This window comes from Taurulus bubalis (assembly GCF_910589615.1).
Source record: "Taurulus bubalis genome assembly, chromosome: 18".
Classification (NCBI taxonomy): Eukaryota; Metazoa; Chordata; class Actinopteri; order Perciformes; family Cottidae; genus Taurulus; species Taurulus bubalis.
The window spans coordinates 18,678,763-18,698,240 of NC_136606.1; the positions used below are offsets into that span (position 1 = coordinate 18,678,763).

Genomic DNA, 19,478 nt, shown 5'->3' on the forward strand with positions numbered 1-19,478 from the left:
TCCATAATGCAGGTGGACGTATCCGTCTCGTCTCTAACTGGACCCGTATTTGCCGTAACAACTGATCGGTGACAATCCGGTGATCTGGCCGATGTCAGGGCGTCTTCCTGGGCAGGGGCCGTGTGCCCCCCACCCCCACCCCTGCCATTGGGCAGGCAACGTCCCGTAAAAGGAGTCAAACTTCTCCATTGTGTGTACAAGTTGTCTGTCAAAAGTACATTTGGTGACGACGGAGGGCCCGCCCAGGGTTTGAACTCTGTGATTGGACGATAACCTTGTCACTCGCAGCGTAGCGTCGGTTTCATTGGCTAACACGGATGCCGGTCACCCGCGTCGCTCTCTGATTGGAGCCGAGCTCCTCCGGGGAGGATCACGTTAGTCTGCGGCCGGCGGAGAGCACACTCGGGTGGGCGGATCATAGCGGTGACAGCGACGCTCGCGGACTCCCGACAAACTGTCAAAAAAAGAGCAGACAACTAACGGTGAGTCACGTTTAAAGACGAACATTGTGTTGTACTCGCGTCGTGTCGGGAACGTGTGCCGTTTGCTGTGAGCGCGAAGCAAGCGCGCGCACCGCTGGGCAGTTTGTTCGTAGCAGTGAAGGGACGGTGATTTCGGGCGAGTGATCTCACAGCGACGGTGTGGTGGTGGAGGATATAACGGTGCCTTCAGGTGCGCCTCGGAAACGCTTTCTTTCGAAGAGCAGCGGGCCGGACGCGCAGTAATAACGTTTCTTGCCAGAGGGCAGATGTTCTGCAACTTTCATGGACTCATAGCTAACACCTACTATGAGCTTTCACTCCGCCCGTCGCATTTACTACGACGGTGGGCAGGTCACGTGCGACTGAATATGGTCCTTCCGATATTCCCGACAGCACTTGAGGCAGCATGGGTGCGCACCGTGCAGTGAAGTTGCACAGTCACAGCAGACAGAGGAGCGAGGTTATGCTAGTTAGCTTGACTCAACCACTCATTCAGTCTGCTAGGAGGGACCGAAGCACTGCGACTTGTGTCGTACAGTGTTTACGTAGTCGAGCACGTGCACCGCCATACTCCCTTCATATCACAGCAGTGCATTCTGTTTGTCAGAGACTGAGATATTATGTCTCCACTGATTTGTTCTCGCTCTGATCACTGCTCGTCATTGGCTGCCCCGCAATGCTGCTGCTGCTCAAAGATAAGCTTCTCACTCATTCAGATTTCTCCATTCCCTCCTCACACGCGCACAGTAAACTTTAGGGGTCAATATTTGATTTAGCTACAATGGAAAAACGCAAAATCGAAGATACCCTCCCAGAGCTTTCAGCTGCAGCTCATGTTGGAGTTGGCTATTCTAATTGAGCGTGGTCCTGCAAAGCTGAGGAGAAGAATGAGCGTTTGAAGGGCTGGAAAAAGCTCACAGGTGGACCTTAAGTTTATTTATTAAATAGTTTTCATCAATTGATGTTCAAAGTGACAAACTGTGTTCCTCTTTTTTGAGTTGCATGAAACGCAACTCTTCGTTTTGTTTGTCCCTTTTTGATCCCAGCCTGCGTTGTTAATCATTAATGATAACAATATCACTGTATTGTTCACACCTGCACTGGGACATTATTGCACTTTTTGTAGGTGAAACTGATGATGTAAAGAGGAATCACAGCAGAGAGGATTGTCTCCCTCCCTCCCTGTCTCCCTCCTTCTATCCAGATTACTCTCCAATCCTCCCCTCAGCCAGATTACTGAGTGGGAAATAAGAGGTGGAACAACTGATCTAAGGCCCTGAATTCATTATGGACCAGATCCAATCACGGCCCTAAATGGTCCCGTTGCTCGTTTGCTTCGCGGTAAGCCTGCCAAAGTGATCAGGTATTAGGGCTTGAGGGGTTACCAGACAGGGCTCAGCGGTCACTCGCTGTCATACCGACTTCCCCCAGAGTTGCTGAAATGAACAGCGACTGTCTCTGTTCAGTTTCACAATGTGCAGAGGTGAACGAGAGGCGTTACAGCGTTTGCAGCGCAGGGATCGAACCCCACCTGAACGCTCTCCCTGCTACCCTGCTGTCTTTACAGAGAACACTCTGAAGGCTCTTATTTTGAAGGATGATTCAGCTCCTATAACTTAATTGTGCTGTAATGGCCCATTGTTTGTTGGCGCCGGGTGAAGTTCGAGGCCACATCATAGATCCCAATTGTTGATACCCTTTCCTAGCAGGGAGCACAGTCGTCGCTGCCTGTCTCCTCAATCTTCTGTTCAGTGTCCTGTTCAGTGTTCTGTCTGGTCGGAGGCAGTTGTGTTACTTCGGGTTGCAAGATCAGAAGCTTGGATCGTTGAGACGCCTGTTAAGAGGAGAAACAACCTGGAAATACAACAGCGGGACTGGTGCCACTGAGAGCAGATATTTCCAGTGATGAAAACGTTTTCATGCATCGGCCCGACTTGTCACATTCTACTTCGGTGCCACTCTGTCAGTCCACTGACTTTACCAGTTCAACATCAAATACCACTCACAGTAGCTTTATAGTCGTCGACGGTTTTGTATTCTGGGAAGCTGCAAAGCTGCATGTATTTTCACCAAAGCAGAACAAAGAAGCCACTCTCAGAACAAATTGGACACATTATTCATTAAGGGCTCCTTATGTTGCCACGTGCAATACCTGGGTTTTGGTGCAGATAACAAAACATACTTTGATCGTTACCTTACTTGCATACAAACATATCTTTCTATTTACAAAAATTTGCCAAGTCAAATTCAGGTTTAATTATTAGATATACAAAAAATAGATTAAATGGCAGTTTCTTTACTTGACACTTTTATACTCTGTTATGGAAACTACCATTTGTTAATATTATTATTATTATCCTGGCTTTACACTCTCTAGCTCTATACCCTTTTGAATGTTATTCTGTTTAAATTAACCATGCAGTAGAATTACTTCAAAAGCACAAAATTCTTTAAATATGTCGGTTTTGACAGAGAGGATGATGGAGGTGCAATGATAAACTAGCAGTATGCTAAATCGTAAGGCTTACTTGAGCATAATTTATGGAAGAAAGGGTTGAATCAGTAGAAGGGCAGGGAGCAAAGGGCCGGACCAAATAGACGAGTTACTCGGTTGGAAAGATTCTGAATTCCTCTCAGCCAGTGGAATGTCAATTGACTGGAGCCGCGAGCCATCGACTCCCCGTGTTCTTGCGCAGACACTGAAAATAAACTGATGGATAATGTGCGGCGTTCTTCTGCTCACCATGACCGGGAGTCATAATTCATCTTGAAACGTGTCAGAAAGGGCTTTTTGCAACGATGCAACCTTGTTTGTTGAAGCTTATTTGGGAGCTGTCCGGGTCAAGGAGGAGTCAGGGTCAAAAGGGGGGGCAGGAAAGCCGATCTGTGCGCCACAGTCCGGGTCGTCCCGACTGCAGCAGGATACTCTCTCTGTCTAGGAATCATAAAGCAGGGTAAATCCATCCTTTTGCTCCTGTGCTGCCAAACAATGCTGCTGCTGAGGGCAGTTTAGTCCGGGACAAGGACTGCATTATGATCCTTACGCAACGATGCTCCTGAGCTACTCATTGGGTGTCCGTTGGTGCGGCAGGGTTAAGCTTTGTGGCTCGGATTGGGCCGCTTTGTTGGGGTATAATTGATACAAAGTAGTTTGAACGACGTGTCGTCTGGCCATATCTAAAGGGTTTCCAATGAGTGCAACGAGGCCAAATTGAGTGACTACTCGTGAAATGTGAAATGCCGATCCCCGCAAGTTAACTAAGTTCCAACTCTCTGCTGTCGGCCACTGTGTTAAGTTTTTCCGGCATCCCTCGTGGTCCTCGCCGCCACGGCCTTAATGCGCCCCCCCCCCGCATTCAAATAATGGGAGAAACGCCCGATTGGGTGTGAATGGCGCCTTCCAGCTGTGACAGAAGACGCTGTGAAGGGAATGAGAATAAGAGCGCTTGAAAAGGGTTCAAACCCTGACTCCTTTCTCACCACCACACCAGTCCAATCCCCGGGTAAAGTGGATGTGCTTGTCAGATCTTCGGTTTCCGAAAACGGCGCCTCCTCTGATTATGCTGTTGGAAAGGCTTATGGGTGGGGTATCAGACACTGTTTGACCATCAACAACGATTTTCCTGATTGGGAAACTCCCTCGGCTCAGCTTTTTCTGCTGCGTCAACAGAGTGGTACCACCCAAACGAATGCTGTGTTGTTTAATACATTCTCAAGACTGTAGCATCAGTTGATTGGTTGCCTGCCATGTAATTAGTTCGGCCACATGCAGCGTACATGTTGACCGCAGGAAAGCATTTATGATCTGTTCGGCGGTGATCGATACTCCCCACAGCTGTAAATAGCTCCAGTACAGCCGGTGATGCTTTCCCATTAGTATCGAACCCATTTACTGTCAAATCAATGTGGTTCATTATAGCAGCAAGCTTTTAATTCCTTGAACCGGATTGGTTGTTTCGTGCCAAAGCATGAGTTAAACCTCAATTTGGCACCATTTGTCGTGAGAAGTGTTGTCAGGTCTGAGTTTGTGCGGCTCACCCTCGTATGATTTACAGCCTCGTAATAAGGTCCGGGCTTGTTAAGGGGAGTCACAGCCAAGTGAATCGAGGCATTCATTCTTTCTATGCTGTATGAAATGCAAAAAAAAGAGCTAATTTCATCTTCTTCCTCCCAGGCCTCAGGTTTGCCTCCCTTGTTTCAATCAATTATTTATCACAGATTGTATAGTCAATATGTGGCCATTACTTGTTCTGGACAAATGCAGAGCTCTTGATTGCTAAGAGCATGCAAAGCCATCTGGGGCTGCAGCTAATGATTATTGGAAAATATAAATAATCAATTAATTGTTTAGTCTATGTCCATTGTGATTTCCCAGAGGTGGTGATAATGGATGATACAGCACAGCTAGGATAGCTCTTCTGTTTGGGCTCTCCGTTGGACTGGTTTTGCTATTGTAAATCCTGAGCAACACAATCTGACCTCTGGCCATCTTATCAACTGATTGCAGGTCTGTGATTCCATAGAAACACCACTCAGGGATTCTTCTCCTCTTCTCTATTAACATGTTTTATCCTATCAGTAACTTGTCAGGGTTAAAACTTACCAAAATGTTGAAGCAACCACGACTGTAGAAGCTCAAAAACTTAATTTTTCAAATGAACGAATTAAATCGGAGTCAACTGTGTGACAAATTGCTCCAGACTTTGCACAACGCCATATTTTCTCTTGGGAGGGCGTGTGGACTTTCCTCTATTAGCGACCCAACAGCCAGTAACATGATTTCACAGTGCCGTGTCTCCTGGGTAGCCACACACACACACACACCCCGTGTGTGAACACTTGCATCGATGCGTTGTGTGTGTGTGTGTGTTGGTGGGGATGGAGGGTTGGAGTGCAACATTGCGTGACAACGGCGGATTGAGTGAATGAAATGATGGAGGGATGGAGAACGGAGGGGAAGAATGGGATGGTACAGAGTGAGCCGGTTGCTGTAATCCACCTACCCTCACAACAGCAGCAGCTGGACCAATGTGTCAGCAAGCAGGCTTTACTGCTGCTGGGGTTTATAGAGCCGGGTGAAGAGTCGGACGCTGTACAGATGGATGGGGAGGTAGACGGAGGTTAAGAGGCGGGTTTTGAGACAGCGGCATGTTTTTAATAACTAGATATTTTCTAGATTTCCTTTCACCGGTTATGGTTTCAGTGCTTTCTTTAGCTTTAATTGTGAAAGTTATTCCTGGATTTGGTTGAATGAGCTTCATATAAAACTCCACATAACTACACCACTGCATCCTCAGGTGTTTAGTTTGCAGTGGTAACGTGCCACATTCAAAGAATCAGCCACACGGCGTGAGGGAAACGACAGCCTTAAGGAAGTAGTTTAGTCGTGGGAATACTTGTCTTTTCAATGGAACTTCTGTGATGCACCAGATGGTTCATTCAGTATCAGCGAATGTGTGTCCACACTTGACACTTCAATGCGACATGCCTCATCAGATATGGATCGTATATATTTTATGGTCAAACGAGCGGCTGTAAAGCGGTGGATAAACTCATTTCATGTACTATAAATCCTTCACAATAAAAGTCGTACTTGTTTTATTGAAGAATATCCTCAAACAAAGCTCTTCTAATTCGGTGATAAACAAATGTTCCTATAGAATAGATTTACATTTTCTGTCGCCTGTTTAATAATGTTAACAATCCATGTTATTTTACATATATAATTAATTTATATATATTTCTTTAAACGGGAAGTATGAATGAAGTTGTATTTTGTGAGATATGGAATGGACCCCAAATATCTGTGTACAAATAGTTAGGAATGTAAGGAATTTAAAGAATAGAATCCACTATAGTGTTGTTTCAGCAGACGAAGCTGCAGTGTGACTGACACATACACACACACACACACACACACACACACACACACACACACACACACACACACACACACACACACACACACACACGAGCAAATACCCGCTGACATTTCCTAGCCCTGGATGAGTGTGTCCACTACCTGTGTGACATTGTTTGTTTTGGGATTAGTGTGTGTGTCTGTGTATTGCATTGCATTCCATTGCGATGTGTTCAGCCTCACTCTGCAACAATAGACCATAGAAATTGTGTGTGTGGGTGAAGCCATGGGGACACACAGGGGATTCATTCAGCCACCGCTGCTGCATATCTTTCCAAAGGGAGGGGGAGGACATCTCTACCTGTCTGTCTGTCTGTTCGTCTCGCTGCTCACTAAGTTGCACACTAATGGACTGCAGCAAGTGTTGAATCATACTAACTTGACCTGAGAGCCAGAAATCCGCTCTCACACACACACACACACACACACACACACACACACACACACACACACACACACACACGGTTAAACACTAGCCCTTTCACTCAACCTCAAACAGGCCCTCTGTGAGTTCCATCAAGGCACTGTATGGATGTGAGAGCAGCAGGACACACACACACACACACACACACACACACACGCAGGGCGCATATTAACGTTACCTAAAGAGGAGCTCTGTGAATTGAGTCAAAATCAAGAGACCACTGACTGATCCACACACATGTGCGACAACACAATATTGGTTTATATATACCTGTGTGTGTGTTTGTGTGTGTGTGTGTGTGTGTGTGTGTGTGTATAATATACAACATAAACTCTGAAGTCTAAACGTATAGAGACATTTTAGTGCAGAAAACACAAATATACTTCCTGAAAGTAATTTGAAGAATTGAAACTGCTGGCCCCGTTTGTCTCAACAAAATTGGTCCTGAAAGAAGGAAGTGGTGCCACACTATTAAAGTCACTAATTAATAAATTAATAAACCGAGAGCAGAGCAATCGCAAGCTGTGGACGCTGTATGAGAGCCATGCTGCAGCTTGCAGTGTGATATTGTACAAACCCATGTGACTAAGAGATGCACCAATTGCTTGTTCATTATGATCTTTTTTTCAGGTCTGACCTGCCGATTCCTATTTTCTTTCTCTCTAATTAACAAGACTAACTTCTTCCACCAGAAACCTTCTCAGAAATACTTTCAACCGGCCTTGATTTTCAATTAAAATGTTAAGGAAATAACAGCTTATTTGAAATACTTGCTTATAAAAAAACAACTAATCTTGGCATTAGTAGTTTATGTATTATAGCAGCATAGGAGCCTGCATTATAAACTAATTAGAGCTGGTGTTAGAAAGCTAAGCGGGTCGTCATTCCATCTCTAATATCTATCTTAAAAGCAGGACGGTGCTGCCCATCGGCTGCTGGCGGCTAACATCGAGCGTTTAACCACGTGTGTAGTGCTCGTTTGTACATGTGCAGGATGTACAGATCGATCGGCCAATCAGGTAGCCAGTGACGCGTGTTGTTTTTGTTTCTGTGTAGTATAAATGAGCTGATAAATGTTATGATCATGTAATATAGAAATGCATAGACTCCCGTACTTGTTGAGGCTCGGTCCATCTTTTTAGGCTGTATCGGAGGGATTACTGATGCTCGTATCAGAACAACTTTAAGGAATTAATAAAAATGTGAATAAAATGGAAATAAACGGGTTATCTGCTATGTTCACCATATCATAAGCAAGTGCCATGAGGTGAGCTAGCTAGCCAGCATGCTAAATGTCTTTGTAATTGTTCTTATCCGGTTTCTGTCCAACGTGCTGTTTTTCTTTCTATTCTCATCCCTCACTCCTTTTGTTCTCATGCGTCCTCACCCACTCATCTCTCCTTTCCCGTGGCAACCACCTTCTTCTCCTCCTCAGCAGCATCGATTTCTTCCCATCAGAGGATCAATAGAGCCCTCCTCTCCTCTACCCGGCAGCCAGCTACTTTACAGATTTTGGAAGGTGTTGTGATTTCACATCGCCACTGATTAGGAAAGCAGAGCTCTGTGTATCTTCACGCACACAGATGCACACACATGCACACGCACGCACACGGTTTCAGTGACGGCAAAGATTGTGAGTACTTCTGAAAGTTACATGGGAAAGCCCTCACAGACTGACATAGCCTCTGCATTATTAATCCACATAAGGCACACTATTCATTATGTACTATATGTGGGATGCCATGCATAAGTTATGGTATTACATAATGATCTTACACACACACGCATACACTCACTCCTTCTGTTGAAAAAGACCTAAAACTGCCTCAGAACGGCCTGTCAGCACTTTCTATACAACGATTCCTGACATGTACGTACAATTATTATGAGACATAACAGCACACATTTATGAGCATATGTTAAAGTCAAGTATAGCCAGTGCATGAAGACACACGCACACACACACACACACACGCACACACGCACACACTTCCAGGATAGTGTGTACTCTTGCGTCATCAGACTATTTCGGTCCAAGTCACATCAGCCTCATCTGATGGTGTCGCATCCGGAAGAGAGGGTTGATGGCAAAGTGGAAATTAAGGGTTCAATTTGTTACAGTGTGTGTTTGCATTGTGATGGCTGTGTGGCAGCCCCGCCCCATTATGAACACATAATGAGCACATTAGTGTCCCTAATATCTTAGAGAGAACACAGTGTTGCAGCGTCGGCGGCGAATCAAAACTAATTTTGGACATTTAGTCAGACACATTTAACCAGTTTGGATCTTTGATGCATCTTTGTGTTTTCATGTCACTGACGCAACATCCATTGGTTCATTAATCGTAACAAAACACATTCTTTAATAACTGTCAGTATGAAAGTGTAACAACAATTTTATGAACTTTAAAAAGACAGTATAAACTACTGAAGTGTATTTACACATGTTCCCAATAGAGTGCTCCTGAGGAATGAGTCAGCATTTTTTCACCTCTGGTTCCCTCATCTCAAAGTCAATGTTTTTTTTATGGGCATTTGATTCAATGCCTGACATAGAGGACATCGACCAGCCCTGTTCACAGTGAACATGTTCAGATGGTCACACACTGTAGTAGCCTCTGAACTGACCAAGACCCCCGTGGCCAGCGTCAGGCCATGACTTTGATTTATACACTATTTCATCTATCATTCCTAAATCAAATATGTCAACAGAAACTGTGACAAAAAGTCTGACAATATGCAGATGACACACTGTTTGGCCCGTTATTACACTTCCTGTTTAATTATTCCAAAGAGCATAATTCCAACTCTTTAAAAATACACTTCAGCCAGGCTGCCATCACTTTTATGTGAAAAAAGCTTCCAAAAATGTGCGCCACCACATTCCTCTCTCTCTCTGTGTGTGTGTGTGTGTGTGTGTGTGTGTGTGTGTGTGTGTGTGTGTGTGTGTGTGTGTGTGTGTGTGTGTGAGAGACAATATAGGAAAAGGTTTGCTGAGAGCAGACTTTTAAGTGTAGAGCGTGACTTGTCTTTTTATACCTGCCTGTTGTGCTCTTGTGAGTCGGTCAGCCCTGCAATTCCCATGTGGGGAGCAATGCTGGTTTTGGTTGTGTCACCATGTGATCACATCCACTTTACTCCATCTTGCACCACCTGAGTTTGTTTCAGTTTTAGTCTTCGACTTTTCATGAAAATTGCTATTCGGTGTATTAATATTTTAGTCTGTTGATTGTACGTTGTTGTAGAGTGTACGTTAGAGTTGGGTTGGTTTCTGGTTGTGACAGACGGTGTTCAAACACCGGTTTGAGTGTGCTTCATACAGTTTAACTGGCTTTGTCAAAGTGTGTGCGTAGTTCAGGCTAAGTTCCCGCGTTGCTGCTTGCTGATTAAAGTTAAGGGGGTTAGCCCCCAAAGTTAGCCACAGCTTTGGTCCTGGCTCACAAGGTGGGCTGACCTTTTAAGGTGGACCAGATATTCTCATTTTAGTGACAAGCAACAGTTGAAGCACATTGATAGTTGGAGAGATGAGTCCCGGTGTTGTTGTTGTGTTAGAGTGCAGAAAGTGTCGTTTGGTGCTGTCTCAAAGATTAGGCAATTTGGACAATGTGGATGTGACGCGGGATTGTGGAACGAGACTTCTCGTTGAGTGAGACTTAGTTAGACACAGCAACAGACAGACTGGAAGAAGTGAGTCAAGAAGTCAGACGCATAATAAAAATGAGCCTGTCATGGGCAGAAAGGAGCATTTAGTGAGGAGCTGCCATTGCAGCTCATTTAGAGGAGCTGCCTGGACCAGTTTCAAATTGTTGTCTGCATCAGTCACCTACTCACTCAATATACTACCATCATGTGTGTGATGGTAGTTCGTTAAGACATTTATTTATAATTCATTCTGCTTACACAGATTTATTTTTAACATTTTTTTTAAATTAATTTACAAGAATTGTTACACTTTTAAAGTTCTGTTTTCTCAGCCTACTTTAAATTTCCATCCTGGCAAGAAACTCATCGACAAATATGTTTTATCATATTTTCTTTGATAAAATAGACATTGGAATAGTCCTAGCAGGGACTTTATGACTACAGAAACATTGGCCCTGGGGCTAAATACAGGACATTTAAAGTGCAAGTAAAGTACCCACAACAGAGAAACGTTCTTAGCTCTGCAACTGCGTCCTATTCTGCATTTACCACATTGATAGATTTATGCACACACAGACACACATGGACTCACACACACAGTGCCATTGCCTTAACATGGTTCTGAGATCACTGAACTGCACCTGTACAGTGATCCTCCTGAGACTAATGACAACGCAGTGTGTGTATGTCTCTATTTTTCACACTCACTCTCTCACTCACAGACACACACACACCTACCTTCGTTGCCACTCCCTGGGTCCTATAACAAACCAGAGGCCTGTAGGGCATTCTCTCTCTCTCTCTAAAGAGACTGATGGCGAATTTACCACCAGCTTCTTACATAAACAACTGTATGTGTGTGTGTGTGTGTGTGTGTGTGTGTGTGTGTGTGTGTGTGTGTGTGTGTGTGTGTGTGTGTGTGTGTGTGTGTGCGTGCGTGCGTGCGTGCGCGTGTGTGAAATTATCCAACTCTGGCGGCAAAAAGAAAATTACGTGACACTGTTTTTATTATGAACCCAGACACGATGGAGTTTGATCTTCCGATGTATGTGGAATTGACACAACAAGTATAAAGCAGAACTAGTGGTTATTTCCATGGTGAATGGCGGAAACAGTAGCTGTTTTTACAGAGATAAGCCACGCCCCCTTTCAAGCGGGAGTAACATTCACAAGCGTTTGGTGTGAACGCAGCACGAGACAGTCAGGTTCCACATATTCCCGTGTTGGCCGGTAATTGAGGGGTCGAACTGTGTAATGAGAGAAGCGTGTGTGCTACTTTTGTTTTGTCAGATGTGCAGCGATTATGTCTCAGAGTACATGCTGTTATGTGTGTGTGTGTATCTGGGTGTGTCTAGGTGTGTCAGGACACTGATCCACTTTGTATCAGCAGCGAACATTCCATAATTAATAAATAAAGGTGTGGCCTCATTTTATGCTCTGAATTGTTGTGATCACTGACTATGAACTGCATTTAATACAGTGAAATATGTTTTTATTTACAAGCTTATAAAACCCCTGCATTCATTTATTTAGTTTATTTTAAATAATGAGTCCCCAAAATGAATTGACTTTAGGGCTGCAACAACGAATCGATAAAAATCGATTAGCAAAAGTGTTGGCAACGAATTTCATTATCGATTCGTTGTGTCGCGATTATTACGGCAGTCATAAAGTCGCGGAGAAAAAAAAAAGAGCGCCGCAGAGCAACTGGCCGCCAGCGTGTCTGAGATTGGAGTGAGAGACTGAGAAACGCTGAGGTCGTGATCTTAGCAAAAGTAGAACATCTTGGATGTGACGTGTAGAGTCTTGGCCAATCAGCGTTAAGATGTCTACAACGGCTTCATTTCCCTCTAACTTGTTTGGGTTGTGTATTGTCGTTAAAGTTACTTTATGTTCCGTCTTGCTTGTAAAAAACCGTAACGTGGTGAAACATGTCGTCACCAACCCGGTCTGGTTCAGTTCACGCTGTCACTCGTTAACGTTAAATCGGCTCACTGGCGGATCTGGCAGCAGGTTGTTTTTTTACTCAAAGTAGACTGAATCAAATCACGTAGTTGGGCTTAGCCAACAACGTCATTTCGTGGTCGTAAGAAACCCAGAATTAAATAGTTTAAGGAAGAGGACGCTCTATATGTAGCACAGCTTGATGCAGAGCTGAGATGAGGTGGAGCTGGGCCTGGAGGTTTCGGTCAAAACAGACGTGAGAGGAGCAGTACAGCTTCCCTCTGACCCAGTGTTTCATACATATTGATAAAGCAGGGTATGATAAAGCAGCCTCTGCTCCAAGGAGATCAATTACAGTAAAAAAAGGGCTCACATTTGGCAGATGTAAAACATACATGTGTATGTTTTTAGTGTTAGTCCATTTTAATCTAATTTGTTTAATTAACAGCTCAGGGATGTTCAAGGAGCAACCTGTTAGTGCTTTCTGAACATGTTTTGCACTGTTACTTCTGTTTTTTAATAAAGGTTGGAAATTAATGCTTTTTGCTTTTTTTATCCGATTAATCGAAAAAATAATCAACCGATTAATCGATTATTAAAATAATCGTTAGTTGCAGCCCTAATTGACTTTTTCCAACCTCACCACCGGCTCGTGCACCAGATACCAGCTCCAAGAGGAATAGCTTTTCTTACGGCGCTTCCTTGTAGCAGTGTTTGATTCACTGGGAGCAGCCACACATGTTTCTCCACAGGTTCGACACCTCTCTGATGTTGTGAAATCGCAGATGCCGGAGGTGGGATCCTCCTCACCATGACGGAGTGTGAGGAGGATTTACATTCAATAAATAAAATAGTTAAGGCTTTAACAAGTTTCACTTTTAAAACAAAGTACTGCAGTAAATTTACTTTGTTACTTCTTAATCTAATTTGTAATCAATTCCTTTTTGTTGTTGTTGTAGTTACAGCTCTGTGTGTCTGTGTGAGTGCTTGTGTCAGGGGGCATTGACAAAACGCTGTGATTGTGTGTGGCTTGATGAAGTCGCTTGAATGGCCCGCTAGGAATGTCAGCGATAGCATCTCTGTGAGATTAGTACGATGGCAGCTGGACTGTAGGATAGACACACACACACACACACACACACACACACACACACACACACACACACACACACACACACACACACACACACACACACACACACACACAAATAAACAATATTAACATAAGATATTTACCATTGTATTGTCTTCCATCAGTCAGGTGATTGGCACCTATCTTACAGTGCCACCAGTACGTGATTCAATTTAATTTAGGATGAGTTGCTCCAACTGGTATTATTGTAATCAAATATAAATTCTAATCAGACTTCAGCAAAACTATGTTTAAAATGAGTAAGTTTAGATTTCAAATTAAGCAGAGCTCTGTTGCACAATTAACAACTAATCTCGGTTTAGTAAATTCAAGTTTAAACCAAACTTAACTAGTGTTTAATCAATATGGAGGTGCTTGCTTACCCCAGTTGGAACAAATAAATACATTTGTGTGTGCGGACTCAGCTGCTCTGTATTCCTCAACAAAACATGACATTGTTTGCTAGTGATCTAAAAAGTCAGTTAGTTAGCCGAACGGTACTGATGATGGCTGGGCAGAGGAGCGCCTAATTTCCTCCTAATTTCCTCCTAATTTCCTCCTAATTTCTCCTCCTTTGTCATAAAAGGTTGTTGGTCAAATTAAAGGAGCGAAAGGTGAACCCAAACTAGTTCTAAAGTTTGGTGCAACAGGACTTTGAGTTAAACCACGATGCAATCAGGTTTTAAAAATGAATCCTTGTTTGTGCAAACTAGCTGCAGAACACCCAGTTGAATACTTCTTCCAGTGCACACAGGAATGTGTGGTTTTTAATGATCTGACACCTCAACATGACAGGATGGAGGATCGCCCTGTGGGTGTACTTGGAGTTGTGATTTACAGGGTGTGAACAGGGATCAGATAACTTGGTCCACCCCGCTTCTGCTTTCATGTAAACCAACTGTGTGCGAGTACGTGTTTGTTGGCCCTTTTCCCAGAAGTCTCTCATAGTCCCACACAGACAGAAGCGCTGCGGTGGGATTTAGTTCCATGGGTTTCACAGTTGGTGACCCTCATATGACCCTCTTCCTTTCAGAGCTACCTATAGGATGACATCCACATTGGGCTTTTCTATTTTTAAATTTCGCTATGAGTAATAAACTAGCGTGACTAGTTGTGTTAATTGCTGGTTTAACAGCAGTCAAGTTCAATTATATTCTTTAAGTTGCAGATTTGAGGCAGCTGTTCTCTCTCTTAAGTTAATGTGATTTTGGAAACCGCTGAGTCACCCAGTAATTATTACTTAGACCAGTTGGTTCAGCAGATGAATGTGTTGTCATCCTTATTCTTTTACAAGGTGATAAGGAGTCAGCACATTCATATTTTATACATAATATCTCATTCAATATTGTAGTATGTTACCAAACCCTAGAAAAAAACGGTATGAATACTTTTAATAAGGTTAGAATCAGAGCGTTGTTCCATATAACTGGTTGAGACAAAAGGCTCCTGTGTGTGTGTGCGTGTGCGTGTGTGTGCGTGTGCGTGTGTGTGTGTGTGCGTGTGTGTGCGTGCCTGCGTGTGCGTGTGTGTGGCTAAAAGTCCGTCATCAGCTGTCTCTGTAGATCAGCTGGAACAAAAGACAGAAGTGTGCCTTCAGAAGAAAAAAAAAACAGGAAATGGTCTCAAACACGCGCAAAACAAAGTTGTGCACCCGGTGACAATTAGAACATCCATATGGTATACCGTCTTCCACATGCACATTTAATGACAGATCCTGGGTCTGGAGAAGAACAGGAGTGGACGGGGAACTAAACCTGCATAATTGAGGAATAAGAGGAGCATTCAAGCAGCGGTACAAGCCAGCTCTCATTCAGTCTCTCTCTCTCTCTCACACACACACACACACACACACACACACACACGGCAAGCGAGTAAGCTGAGCGGTTGGAGGAAGTGTCCCACCTCTCTTAGAAAGTGACATCAGAGGCGGGCTTTCCACACGGTGGCTCCAGGCCCAGGCCTCTGAACACTTTGTTTTTCCAGACCATGTTGAGGCTGTCTACTTAAATACACACTACACACTACACACTCCACTCCTAATAACACCTGAGTCAGTACCTTTTCTCTTCTTTTTTTTTGTCTACGTGGAGTGCTTTGTATAACTATAATTAATATCCCATTGTGAGCAGTCACAGATAATAAGGGGGATGGTGCCAGTCTCGTAGCGCGGGCGTAAACAAATTAATTAATCTTCTCTTTAATTGTGTTGAAAAAGCACCTATGTTCTGCGTACTATTTTGAGACATCAACATGCCCAATGGAGCTCTTTACGTGGTGTTTATTTTTCAGTTTTTGAAAGAGATAATAGATGTCTTCTCACATTTTTCCGAAAGATTATTTAAATCTATTTGCGATAAGTTCATTTCAGTTTCTGTTAGAGAAAGAGCTATCATGCAGTCTGAAGCAGGCAGATGTAATAAACCCTGCAGTTATCAGCATATTGCTTATCACATAGTCTTTACTTCCTGGTTCACTTCTGACCTCCCATGCTCGCTCTGTGTGTCCTCCAATAAAGTGGTCTGGATAAACTAGTTAAACAGTTGGCTTGTCAAATGGAAATGTGAGTCATGAGAGTGAGTCTTGTCATTACAGGTGGTTATCTACTCGGTGACAACCACAGAACTCTGGTCCTATCCAATTCGGTATCAAGAATCGTGGAGTTTCACTGGTATTGGCTCCTAAATCACTAGTATCGTGACATCCCTAACACATAGTGGTAATGTGGGGATGCTGAATCCGCCCTCTGTGGTTGTTTTTACAGCCACATTGGCCACTGCACACACCCAAAACCCTTCAAGCAGTAGAGCTGGAGTACCTGAAGGCAGTAATAGCAGCATGAGAATATCTCTTTGTGTATGACGTTGACCATGCAGCGTTTCTGGGAAGTGATCTCACGCGCACACACGCTCCCTTTTCTCTTACTTAACTTCAGCCATGCTTCACCAGTAAAGAGGCATTTGTCTTTTCATGTCTGAGATGATTACAGTTGGCGATAACAGTCGTGGCTGCAGTGCCTTGCTCGGAGGCACAGTTTTGAGCGAGCTAGACGTCCCAGCAGCCGGCCTGGAGCTGTGTGTGTCCTGGGCCTCATTAGCATCAAGTCAGAGGAGTCGAGTCGAGCGTTTGCTGAGAAGTGATGAAGGGTTAATGATTTAAGGATAGTAAATGATCTTATTGTTACAACCCTGTTTGTTCTGCAAGGAAGTGGAGTTCAAATCCAGGTCATGCAGATTTGTTCTTTGGTATTAAACAAAGAGTCAGACCCGGTAGCAGCAGCAGTTCAGGGAGGCTCCTCAGTGCTGAAGTGTCCTTGAGCAACAGGATCCAAGGCTCCTTCTCACCCCCGACCTTCATGGGGATTAATCAAGCAAGGCATTACATTGTGTTGTCGTATATTAAAGGGACACGAGGAGTGTGTTTTTTTTTTGGGGGGGGGGGATTAGGTCTTGAGTGTTACATCATATTGCCCTGACAGCCACTATAGGAGCTAAGTTGGTGTCCTGCCACGGTGAAGCTTATGGAAAACCCCACACACTCACACACACACACACACACACTCATCACTCGTTTCTCTCCGTCCGTCTCTTTCACTCCCTGTAGATTGACAGATATTCTCTCCATCATGTTCACACGGCAGAGACGGGGTCTACCATGTGGACACTCGCTGTACGATTAAGCCTGATTGTAATGTGACCTGAATTTATTTTCTTTATTTCACTTTTTTATTGAAGTTTTGCACAAATGACAGACACAAATGAGGTTGCTGCTCCTCCCCTTGTTTCCCTCACCACCCTCTTCTTCCTCCCACCTTCACCTCCTCCAAACCGTTCGTAAGATACACACCTAAAGATACACACCTATTTAGACTGACGAGGACGGTAACAGACAGACAGGCAGATAATAATATTAATAAACCTAGATCTTTAGGTTGTCACAGTGAGAGAAAAGAAATTGGGAGAAAATGCAAATGATAATTATCCACCTTGAGACCAGATGAGTAGGTAACGGTTTAAGGACAGTCATTGTAGTGCAGACCTTCCTTTGTGTTTGGAGGGAACTTATTTGCTTATTAATTTAGCCCTGGAAATCATCATTCGTCCCTAAATCTCATTCATCCCTTACTTCATTTAATTAAGGTTAATTTTGTTGGAAAATAAAACAAACAAAAAAAAGATTATTTTAACTCCCACATATCAGTAGAGCTCCCAGTCTTGGTCGGGCTATAGTGGAAACAGCACTTATTTTTTTTAAATATCCAAATAACAGCCAACAGAGAAGCAAACACACATGACTAATCCACACAGAACATTCACACACCCTCGCACCCAACACAATGGAAACCGACATTTCCTTCCTTTGTTGAATTCAGATTATTTCCGAGTGGCCACACCAAACTTGGAAAACAGGAGCTCGGCTCAAACTACGGCACCTCGCTAGGGTCAACGCACACACACACACACGCACTAATGAGAAGCTTCTGTTCCTCGCTGAAGTCCTATAGCTCCAACCCGTCTGTGGCGGGTCTGTACTGTGTTTCAAACCATATCAGGGGGTGCACTGGGTGGCATTGATCAGCCGGCTGACCCAGCAGCTGGCACAGTGTGTACTAAACACACACAGACGATGTGGGGTTAAATATGGAAAATGGGGCAGTGTTTCTGACCAGCATGGCTTTGTGGTTGGAGGCAGCAGTCTTCCTGCGACACACCCTGCTCCCGGCACCGGGGGCTCATTTAGCCTGATACACTGGCAGTCAGCCGCGTAATACGTACGCCCACATCTAGTTTATTTATGTTGCGGCCTCAGAAACCACCTATTGCTCACTCCATGCAGAGTTCATGAGACTTTGCCTGAGTGAGGAACTTGCGAACTGGAAAACTGTCAGTCCATGTGGTTGAATGTTGATTGTGTTTTTGACAGTTAACATAATTTGAACATTTAACTGGGAGGGTACTTCATAGAGAGCGCAGACTTCAGACAAATTTGTGTGGTACTTGAGAGTAATAACAATAATAACAACAGGTTATTGTTCATTCATTTAAACTGTGCTGTTAACTATTAGGTACTGTGCAGTTATTGGTTTAAAGCTAATGTTAGCACTCAGAAAAAGACAGGACACAGCTAAATTCTCTCTTTCTCTCTCTCTCTCTCTGTGTGTGTGTGTGTGTGTGTGTGCGTGTGTGTGTGTGTGTGTGTGTGTGTGTGTGTGTGTGTGTGTGTGTGTGTGTGTGTGGCTCAGGTAAGACTTCCATTTGAAACTGTGACAGAGACACGACGCCGCTGTATCAGCTGATCATCTTGTCCTCCTGAGGTCCAGGCGGTAAGACCTGGCTCGCAGTCCTTCAGCTCAGGTGTTGGGCGGGGTCAGGTGAGGTCAGGTCTCTGTGCAGGACAGTCAGGATCTTTCACACCAACAACCGTACTGGCCCTGTGCGTTAGATCATTGTCATGTTGAACCAGAAAAAGGGGCCTTTCTCCAAAGTGTTTTTCTCTGCTGAAGCAGTAAGATGTGCACCTGTTATTCTGTGGTAATGAGCATTCACTCCAGCAGAGGGGGCCGTGGAGTCAAATTTGACGGTTTGAGGAAGCCGACTGCTCTCAGGCAAAAAGAGAGGGATGCTTCCTACATGGGGCAGAGATGTAAAGTTCCCGCCGCAGACGATAAAAGGGGAAGTGTAAAGATGGGCATGAGAGGGATAAACCCGGTGAGCAGAGGGAGGCTGGCTGCTGCTGGCGCCCAAGATAATCTGGAATTATAGTTGGAAGATGACACGCCATGACTCATGAAAGTCCCCTGGTGGCTGTTGGTCATCTGAACTCCCAGACGAGCTGGTGTGTGTGTGTGTGTGTGTGTGTGTGTGTGTGTGTGTGTGTGTGTGTGTGTGTGCGTGTGCGCGTGTGTCCATGTTTAGGTACAGATTTTGCTTCAGTGTT

General features: G+C 44.2%; 1 protein-coding gene across 1 annotated transcript in view; it reads left to right on the top strand.

Annotated features, from left to right (window-relative positions):
• The first annotated feature begins 410 nt into the window (after positions 1-410).
• LOC306751086 (uncharacterized protein) overlaps positions 411-19,478 on the top strand; it is a 93,513-nt gene continuing 74,445 nt past the window's right edge. Inside the window, exon 1 of the mRNA XM_079234613.1 lies at positions 411-482. The gene's annotated coding sequence lies outside the window, so the exon portion shown is untranslated. The remainder of the gene's footprint in view (positions 483-19,478) is intronic.